The following is a 10,272-nucleotide window of genomic DNA, read 5'->3' on the forward strand; positions in this document are numbered from 1 at the left end:
GGTTAAGTGACTTACCGGTGACTTCATTTCAGATTCTAGTTCTTCTTTGTCTCTTTTCTTCTCGATCCGGTCCAGACCTCTATGACTTCTCCTGGCCACAACCCATTTCTGCAGTTTTCCGCTCAGATGACTTGGGCTTCTCACTTTTCTCACTGCATCTATAAACAAAGATAACTCACAATACGTCCCTATATATAATAGTACCATACACTGCACCTCTAATTATAGTAACGCCATACACTGTGTCCCTGATTATAATAGCACCATACACTGTGTCCCACAAATTTTTCAGAGGAGACGTCTCCATCTCCTTACATTGTGAAAAACGCAGCAAAATACGCACCATTTGCTGCCATAAAAACCGCAGGAAATGGTGCATTTTTGCCGCAGCGGAATGGCTGCGTTTTTCAACGTAAGTGCTGCAGCAATTTTGCACAAAAAAAGTATGTGTAAATCCACCCGATGGGTAAAAAGTGGGTATGGCTCTGAAGGCATGACTAAGGCCTCATGCATACGACCGTAGCCATGTGCACGGCCGTGATTTTCGGGTCAGCCGGCAGCGGAGTGTCACCCACGTCCATTATTTCTTATGAGCCTGGTCCGCAGAACACGGCCGTAACAAGACATTACCGTGGTCCAGGCTCCTGGGCCATGCACGGTCATGTGCATGGCCCCATGGCAATGAATGGGGCCGCAATTCTCCCGTGGATTTTCAGGGGAATTGCGGCCGCAAAAGCACGTTCGTGTGCATGGGGCCTTAGTTCTGGTCAGACAATGACTCGCTGTACCTCAGTCAGTATCCTCCTCCGCTGGCACCAATCTCACACTTGACCTAGTCCAGGCGCTGATGATGTTTCTCGGGCTGGGCGGTCTAGCAAAGGAGGAGTATCCAATCCAAATATAAAATAACCTAAGAGCACACACTGTTTTATTCTGCAAAAATCCCGGCAGTTTCTAGCCTCCAAGTGTAAATGCCGGCTGGACTCTTAGTTCACCAGTCTGGTGGGAACCCTGTGAACCACTACACAAACCTCAGCTGCTGCAGAACCTCATAATACCCACCTCAGCTGCTGAACATCATCATAACACACACTGCAGTAGAATCACATAATATACATCACAGCTGATGCAGAACACCAATATACACACCTCAGCTGCTGCAGAACCACATAAAATATACTACAGCTGATGAAGGTCATAATATACTCATCAGAAACTGCATAATATCAGACTACACACCAAAGCTGCTGCAGAACCTCATACCCCACACATCAGCTGCAGAGAATCCTAATACACAATTCAGCTGCTGCAGAATATCACAATACACGTTTGAGCCACTGTAGACCTTTATGAAAGAAAGGATGTTGCTACATATCAATAGATGGTGAACAGGAAACTACCCCTTAGACCTCGTCCACACACTGCGGAATTGCCGCGTTTTTCCGGGCGGAATTGCCGCGTTTTTTCCGGACGGAATTTCGGACAGAAAAAACACAGCAGAATACAGTAGCTGTATATTGGATGAGATTTAACAAATCTGCGTAAAAATTCAGAGCAGAAATTGAGCTGCGGTGCGTATTTTTCGTACTGCAGCGTGTCAATTCCTGCTGCGGAAAGTGGCCAGAATTGCTGCGTTCCACTTTGTGGACAAGCCCTTACTCTTCAGAAAGAGGTTCTGCAGTAACCTGTGACCTTGTGCTTTTAAATAGTCACAGAATGTCTAATATTCTTATAATTTACAGCAGGAGATACATTATCCTATATATTATCTAATAGAAGGTGGATTATCTGCTTTTTACAAACTTGGAGCAAACCTAAAAATCGTATCCTACCTTTTTAAAATAAAATGCTTAGAAATGTTTACATATATATAAATGATAGAGATTGTATTTCTTTTTTTTTTTTTTTTAAAACTTCTTTTTATTGAACATTTTTCCAAACAATTCCGTTTGTGGGGAAAACAGAAGGAAAGAAGGGAGGGGGAACAATGTAATACAATCAACAGTCCAGAGGATCAGTTAGATGTCTAGGTAGAACAAATTACACATCATCAAGAAATTGACGTAACTGACCGAGCAGGATAAATAAAGTGGGGGGGGGGGGGGGGGGGAAGGGGGAGATTGTATTTCTTATATTTTTATGTATTTCTACCTATACATATCAGAAAACACACACACACACACACACACACACACGCACGCGCACGCACGCACGCACGCACGCACGCACACGCACACACACTCACACTTGTGTGTGTGTTCAGACATCATATATATATATATATATATATATACACACACAGTATATATGTACACATACACGCATATTGTATTATAACAGATGAGATCTTTCCATTCTACATGTTTCAGTAAGGAACAATTTTCAGCCATATTCTGATATTCAGCAGTTAGCAGCAAGCAACATGGCCGCCTGAGTGTTGTGATGTCACAGAGCTATGAATCAAGCAAGCAAGATGGCCGCCTGAGTGCTGTGATGTCACAAAGATATGTTCAGGTGTGGATTGTGATGTCACACATATGATGTCATAATGTCTTGAAGTTATAGAAGGCCTGAGCACTGTGACATCACCGCCATTTCCTGAGTTGATGCTTTTGCTGATACTTCATTTTGGTTTGTGGAAGAGCGAACTAGTTTGTATTACATATCTAGTGTTTACTTCCCGAGATTCTTATTGATCTTTGATCAAGGCCCAATAACACCGGGGCCACCTGAGAACTTAGTTCTCCAATTTTCCAACAAGCCAACCTCGGGGGTTACTAAGCCATGAGTGCCCGAGAGCTGCGTCAGCTGATCGCTGACAATGACGCATGGCTGAGCCGACCGGAAAATCAAGGTAAGTGAAATGTTTAGATAGAGATAGACAATATTCCCCCCATAGAGGAGCTTTCCTGGGAGAGGTTATCCCTGGGGTCTGTTGGGCAATGTTTTAGGACAGACAGCGCATTCTCCACCTCCCATTCCTATCCCTTGGGGGCAGTTTTACCTTCAGCCCAGTTCTACCCCGGCCTTGTGATGTCTACAGAGAAGAGATGTACAGAGCAGATTTACTCATCCCGAAGTAACACTAATCTATGCTAAGGTTCCCCTCTCCCTAAACCCCACAGCAACAGCAGCAGGGTCCGTCCCTATGGCTAAAAAAGTGATACAATTTATTACATTTAAAAAATTTGCAATTTCTTTATAGGTCAGGCCATATTTATTGAAAGACTGAGGTCTACCCAAAGAGCCACAAATGCTGTCACTGCGAGGACAGGGGGACGGACCAGAGATCCTCCGCGGCGCAGCGGACAAGTAGGGACCAGAGAGCGAAGCCGCTCTCCACAAAGACCCGTCCCTGCGGAGCCCTCCAGGAGAACAGGAGAGAGCAGCCGTCCAGCAGGTGGATCTGCAGCCAGACCTGAATATGAAATTCCAGGACCAAGTCATATTCCACCAAACCGCAGCCCTAGGGAGATTCCAATCAGCTCTCCAGAACACCCTCAAAATCCAAATTATTTATATTACACGCTGATTACACGGCGGGGGGTGAATTTATTGCCAACACCGCCACAGGCAACGCCACGGCCCGGCAGGAGAACGCTGCAAATCCAGAACCTCCCAACAAGAAATGTAACATCTGAAGAGGAGGCGCAGTCATGTATCATCTGTATGACTGAATATGAGATCGGGGAGCAGATCACAGTGCTGCCGTGCTCCCATAACTTCCATCAGGGCTGCATTTCTACCTGGCTCCGCTCCAACCCTCAGTGCCCCCTGTGTCGTGCCCGCTGCTTCCAATGAAGCACTAAAAATAACTAACAGCTTCAAGAAGGAAGTGAAGAATATGGCGCTGACAGGGGAAGAGACCGGCTTATATTCCAGCCCTGGTAAGAGACCGCAGATACATTAATATTCCATTATTTTCAAAGCTGGTGAAAAAGAAATATTTTTATTTCCTGACAATTTGTTCTCTCTTTAGTTTACCATCAGATTTGGTCTCATCTCATCAAGCATGAAGGGCTATGAACAGGGAGATCCCAAAAACACCAGACGGTAAGTCACCTATTCCCTCTTCTATCTGCGTCCTATGAGATGTACATTGTATGTGACATAGAAATAATGTATATTTTCTCCTTTTTCCAGAAAGAATCTCCAAGTCTGAAAATAATTGAGGAGGAAGGAATCACCAAGTCTGGAAAAAATAGAAAAATCGGATCAGAACGACCTGAACTACAAGTAAGTAGATAGTTCAAATTTACTCACTAAAATGTTTCTTTCCGTGGGTTTGCAGGCAGCATACAATGGGGGCTTATCCCCCGGTGGGACGAAGAACAGAACAAGCACCAGTTCACACGAATTAATACTCATTAACAAAACACCCCAGTAAAGAAGCCTTGAGACAATAAAAATACTTGTATTTATGCTGCAAAAAGAAAACTTTCCACATCGTCCTCAGGTAGCACAGAATAGAATATACATAGCAATATAAGAAATAAATGGGGGAGGATTGTACAAGTTATGGGGACACTGCCAAAACAAATATATATTTCCAGTGGACAGAATTACTGAAATAGCTCCTGTACTGACATAACAGTAAGAATTGCAGAGTCACAGAAATAGTGACATAACCGGGTAGAGGTGATGGATATGCTGCCCTAACAAGTAAACCATATTAATAAAGGAACAGAATTCCCGGCATTAACTTCCATAGATGTATAAACATATCAGGGCACCGCATCTTACCATTGCATTGAGGAGAGGTGGCAGCATGGTAGAGGACTTGGCATGCTGACTGCCGCTGGCATTATTAACAGCTCATGCGCCAAAGCACTGCTACCTCTGACCCTACGCATGTGCAAATCACCCGACAGGGGAGCAGATGGAGCGTTTCGGCTGTGTCCATGGTAGAATGCGCTACATGTCACACTGCAATCACGTGACCGAGAAACATCACCCCTAACGCTGCCCACATTTATCATGAATCCATAGATGTGATATAATAACATGTTCTCTTTCTCTTTTCAGAAATCTATAAAAAGTCACTTCCAGGTCACGTCCATCATGATCGGAGGATTCCTCACCTGCTGCATAGGAACACTGATCCCACCATGTGCGGTGATCCTGAGAACAGCGACATCTCCTGTCCTGGATGTTGTCATACATTCTATTCAGTGGAAAATTATTTCTAAATATAAAATCTATTTACCATCTTTATATCTGGTCTGTGGAGTTATTGTTTACTATATATACTACACACCACAGCTACCGCAGAACCTCATAATCCAGCCCTCAGAAGCTGTATAATATCATAGTACACAATTCAGCTGCTGCAGAACCTCATAAATACACACTTTAGCTTCTGGAGAACATCAAAATATATACAACAGATGCTGCAGAACCTCATAGATACACACCTCAGCTGCTGCAGAACATCACAATTGTAATGGACCGCTGTCCTCACTCACCTCTCGACGGCCGCGACCCGTGTTCCTGCCATCTCCCACCTCTGAGACGCCAGCACATGCGGCCGCTCTGCTCTAAACTGTCTGTCAGGGTGCATGCGCTTGTTCCCAGCCTGAAAGGGCCTGGCGTCACCTACCACCATACCTCCCAACCGTCCCGGATCCGCTGGGCGCTGCAGCTGTATCAAAACAGCCGATCGCTGCAGCGTTCAGAAGAAGGCAGGAGTCTTGCGGCGGTGTTCTCACTGGGATCGATGCCGACACAGGAGTGGACCAGTCCAGTCACCTGACCTGTCATCTGACCTCACCGGTCAGGTGACTGGACTGGTCCACTCCCGGGCCGGCATCGACACCAGTGAGAACGCCGCTGCAAGACTCCATCCTTCTTCTGGCGGTGAGTGAAAGCAGAGCAGAGAGTGGCAGCAGTAGGACCGGCTACCTCTTATAAGGGGGTTGTTTTGCGCTACCTACAGGGAGCTATCTACAGGGGGGCTGTGTCTGGCGACATGTACAGGGGGGCTGTGTAGAGCAAAAAATACGCCGCAAAAAACGGGTTAAAAAAACGCAGCAAAATTTGCGGGGAAAAATGCGTCACAAAAAAGCCTGTGGTGCAAAACCACTTAAAAAAAACCGGAGCTGATTTTTACAGGCAGAATTTTCTGCCTGCAAAAAACTCAGTGTGAACAGGGCCAGGGGCGTAACTAGGAAAGACTGGGCCCCATAGCAAACTTTTGACTGGGCCCCCCCCTCCCCTGGGTGTCACACAATCCCCCCCTTGTACATATTGCCTTTTTTACAGCCCCCCTGTAGATAACGCCATACAGCCCCCTCTGTAGCTAGCACCATACAGTCCCCCCTGTAGATAACGCCATACAGCCCCCTTTGTAGATATCTACAAAGGGGGCTGTATGGCGTTATCTACAGGGGGGGCTGTATGTCGCCATATACAAAGGGGGCTGTATGGCGCTATCTACAAGGGGGATGTATGGCGTTATCTACAGGGGGGCTGTATGGCGTTATCTATAGGGGGCTGTATGGCGTTATCTACAGGGGGCTGTATGGCGTTATCTACAGGGGGGCTGTATGGCGTTATCTACAGGGGGGCTGTATGGCGTTATCTACAGGGGGGGCTGTATGGCGCTATCTACAGGGGTGTTGTATGGCGCTATCTACAGGGGGGCTGTATGGCGCTATCCACAGGGGAGCTGTATGGCGCTATCTACAGAGGGGGCTGTATGGCGCTCTCTACAGGAGGGCTGTATGGCGCTATCCACAGGGGCCACTGTATGGCGTTCCCTATAGGGGGGCTGTATAGCGTTCCCTACAGGGGGGGCTGTATAGCGTTCCCTACAGGGGGGCTGTATGGCGTTATCTACAGAGGGGGCTGTATGGCGTTATCTACAGAGGGGGCTGTATGGCACTATCTACAGAGGGGGCTGTATGGTGCTATATACAGAAGGGTGCTGTATGGTGTTATCTACAGGGGGGCTGTATGGCGTTATCTACAGAGGGGGCTGTATGGCGCTATCTACAGAGGGGGCTGTATGGCGTTATCTACAGAGGGGGCTGTATGGCGCTATCTATAGAGGGGGCTGTATGGTGTTATCTACAGGGGGGCTGTATGGCGTTATCTACAGAGGGGGCTGTATGGCGCTATCTACAGGGGGGACTGTATGGCGTTATCTACAGGGGGTCTGTATGGCGTTATCTACAGGGGGTCTGTATGGCGTTATCTACAGGGGGTCTGTATGGCGTTCCCTACAGGGGGGGTCTGTAGGGAACGCCATACAGCCCCCCTGTAGGGAACGCCATACAGCCCCCCTGTAGGGAACGCCATACAGCCCCCCCTGTAGGGAACGCCATACAGCCCCCCCTGTAGGGAACGCCATACAGCCCCCCCTGTAGGGAACGCCATACAGCCCCCCCTGTAGGGAACGCCATACAGCCCCCCTGTAGGGAACGCCATACAGCCCCCCTGTAGGGAACGCCATACAGCCCCCCCTGTAGGGAACGCTATACAGCCCCCCCCTGTAGGGAATGCCATACAGCGTCCCCAAACCCCCAAAAAAATGCGACCTACAGTGTGAAAAGACAAAAGACATGTATCCCCTCTCCACAGGATAGGGGATACATGTGTGATCGCTGGCAGCGATAGGGAGAACGGGGGACTGAAAGTCCCCTGAAGTTTTCCATCACAAACCTCGGACTTCCGGAGTCTGCGCAGCTCTATAAAAATGAAAGGAGTGCTGGTCACGCATGCGCACAAGCGCGACCGGCGCTCCATTTATTTCTACGGAGCTGCCGACACAGACCCCGGAAGTCCGAGGTTTTTGATGGAGAACTTCAGGGGACTTTTTAGTCCCCCCGTTCTCCCTATCGCTGCCAGCGATCACACATGTATCCCCTATCCTGTGGATAGGGGATATATGTCTTTTGTTTAATGGCAGAGAGGGGAGACACCTCCCTGCTCTGCCGTAGTGTTCAGTGGCGTCCCGCTGTAGCAGCCATAGCGGCTGCTAGCGGAGCCTCTGGCCATGGTGGGGGCCCGTGCTGGCGTGCGACACAGGCCCCCTCATGCCGCGGGCCCCGTAGCAGCCGCTACGGCTGCTATAGCGGTAGTTACGCCACTGAACAGGGCCTAAATGTATATATGTATGGGCTTCTTTTTATTCCTCTGTGATCTGTGTACCCTCCGTAAGTGTTTCACCAAAAATAGGAATAGGCCTCTCTTTTTATGTCAGGGGCCTTAATTGAGACCCCCACAATAGTTGTCAGGTTGGCCACCAATGGACTACATGGACCTAGTCTTCATCAGCTATCACTACTGTATGTTTTCATGTATCCATGTCCATGGAGAGTGGAATGTGTCGATTATGTCTATTGACTCTTATATGAATGAAATAAGATTTGACTCATTTCTTTTACCTCTTCTGTCTGTTCTGATGGAGTAATAGTTAAGGAATTGTAAAAAATGAGCAATAGTTACAGAAATATGGCATTATCCTTTAATTATACATAAGTTGTTCTTAAATATATCATTAAGTGAGGGCAGTAACAGGTGGGGCTATGACAGCCTGACAGCTCCAAATGTATCTGGCTGTCACATTTAAGGCTGGGTTCACACGACCTATATTCAGACGTAAACGAGGCGTATTATGCCTCGTTTTACGTCTGAAAATAGGGCTACAATACGTCGGCAAACATCTGCCCATTCATATGAATGGGTTTGCCGACGTACTGTGCAGACGACCGGTTATTTACGCGTCGTCGTTTGACAGCTGTCAAACGACGACGCGTAAAAATACAGCCTCGTCAAAAGAAGTGCAGGACACTTCTTTGGACGTTTTTGGAGCTGTTTTCTCATAGACTCCAATGAAAACAGCTCCAAAAACGGACGTAAAAAACGCAGCGAAAACGGCGCGAAAAACGCCGCGAAAAATGCGAGTTGGTCAAAAAACGTCTGAAAAGCAGGGTCTGTTTTCCCTTGAAAACAGCTCTGGATTTTCAGACGTTTATGGTCACTACGTGTGCACATACCCTTATAGATAAAACAGTATAATTAGTGCACAAGCATGGCGGACCTCGTAAAGGGTTAATGAGTATGTAAACCAGATGTACAGGTAATTCTGAGGACAGTTCAAAGTAATAGAGGAGTGACAGTAGGGGTTTTGGGAGAAGTTGTGGAAGAACTATTGATTCATATGACAACTTGTGTTGTTTATGTAAAGTATGAATAAAGCTGGGTTTACACATTAATTTTCTATTAGGATAGAGCCGAGGAAAAATGTACCCTTTTTGTTATCTTACCAAATTAAAATAGTCCTATTTCCTATACAGTGGTCCCTCAGGTTATAACGGCCTCAGGTTCCAATATTTTCAACTTACAATGGCCTTTCCTGGGACATAACTTGAAACCACATTCAACTTACAAATGTAGATAGTGCCGATCTGCGGCACACGTGCCCATCTTCTCCCCTTCCTCACACATTTCTTGAAGGGGTTGTCAGCTCATCTGACTTCAACCACCTTGATGACAGCAATGGAAGGGTTACCACAGGCTCATCCCCGCAGTTATGTCAGCAAAAACTTGGATGAAGAAAGAAGTCAGAACTCTGTGGTTTATCCAATATACAAATTTGTTTTATTTCTTCATATCCCGTATCCAGGGGCGTAGCTAAAGGCTCATGGGCCCCAATGCAAAGGTTCTTCTTGGGCCCCCCCCAAAACCTCTCAGGGCCGATGGCATATCTATAGCGCTACGACCATAAAGCTATGGATAAGATTAGATACATCGGCTCAGCAGACAGTATCAGACATTATAGGATTAGATACAGTGGCTCAACAAACAGTATCACACATGATAGGATTAGACACAGTGGCTCAGTAGACAGTATCACACATGATAGGATTAGATACAGTGGCTCAACAAACAGTATCACACATGATAGGATTAGATACAGCGGCTCAGCAGACAGTATCACACATGATAGGATTAGACACAGTGGCTCAGCAGACAGTATCACACATGATTGGATTAGATATAGGGCCCAGCAGACAGTATCACACATGATAGGATTAGCTATAGGGCCCAGCAGACAGTATCACACATGATGGGATTAGATACAGTGGCTCAGCAGACAGTATCACACATGATTGAATTAGATATAGGGCCCAGCAGACAGTATCACACATGATTGGATTAGATTTAGGGCCCAGCAGACAGTATCACACATGATAGGATTAGATACAGTGGCTCAGCAGACAGTATCACACATGATAGGATTAGGGTATGTTCACACGAGGTCATTAC

General features: G+C 46.8%; 1 long non-coding RNA gene across 1 annotated transcript; it reads left to right on the forward strand.

Annotated features, from left to right (window-relative positions):
- The first annotated feature begins 2,605 nt into the window (after positions 1-2,605).
- Positions 2,606-5,170, forward strand: LOC142658808 (uncharacterized). Its single transcript, XR_012850183.1, has 5 exons — positions 2,606-2,854; positions 3,206-3,887; positions 3,980-4,053; positions 4,144-4,236; positions 5,026-5,170. It is a non-coding gene; the product is annotated as an uncharacterized LOC142658808 (long non-coding RNA).
- The last annotated feature ends 5,102 nt before the right edge of the window (positions 5,171-10,272 follow it).

The sequence above is a fragment of the Rhinoderma darwinii genome, chromosome 8 (assembly GCF_050947455.1).
Source record: "Rhinoderma darwinii isolate aRhiDar2 chromosome 8, aRhiDar2.hap1, whole genome shotgun sequence".
Classification (NCBI taxonomy): Eukaryota; Metazoa; Chordata; class Amphibia; order Anura; family Rhinodermatidae; genus Rhinoderma; species Rhinoderma darwinii.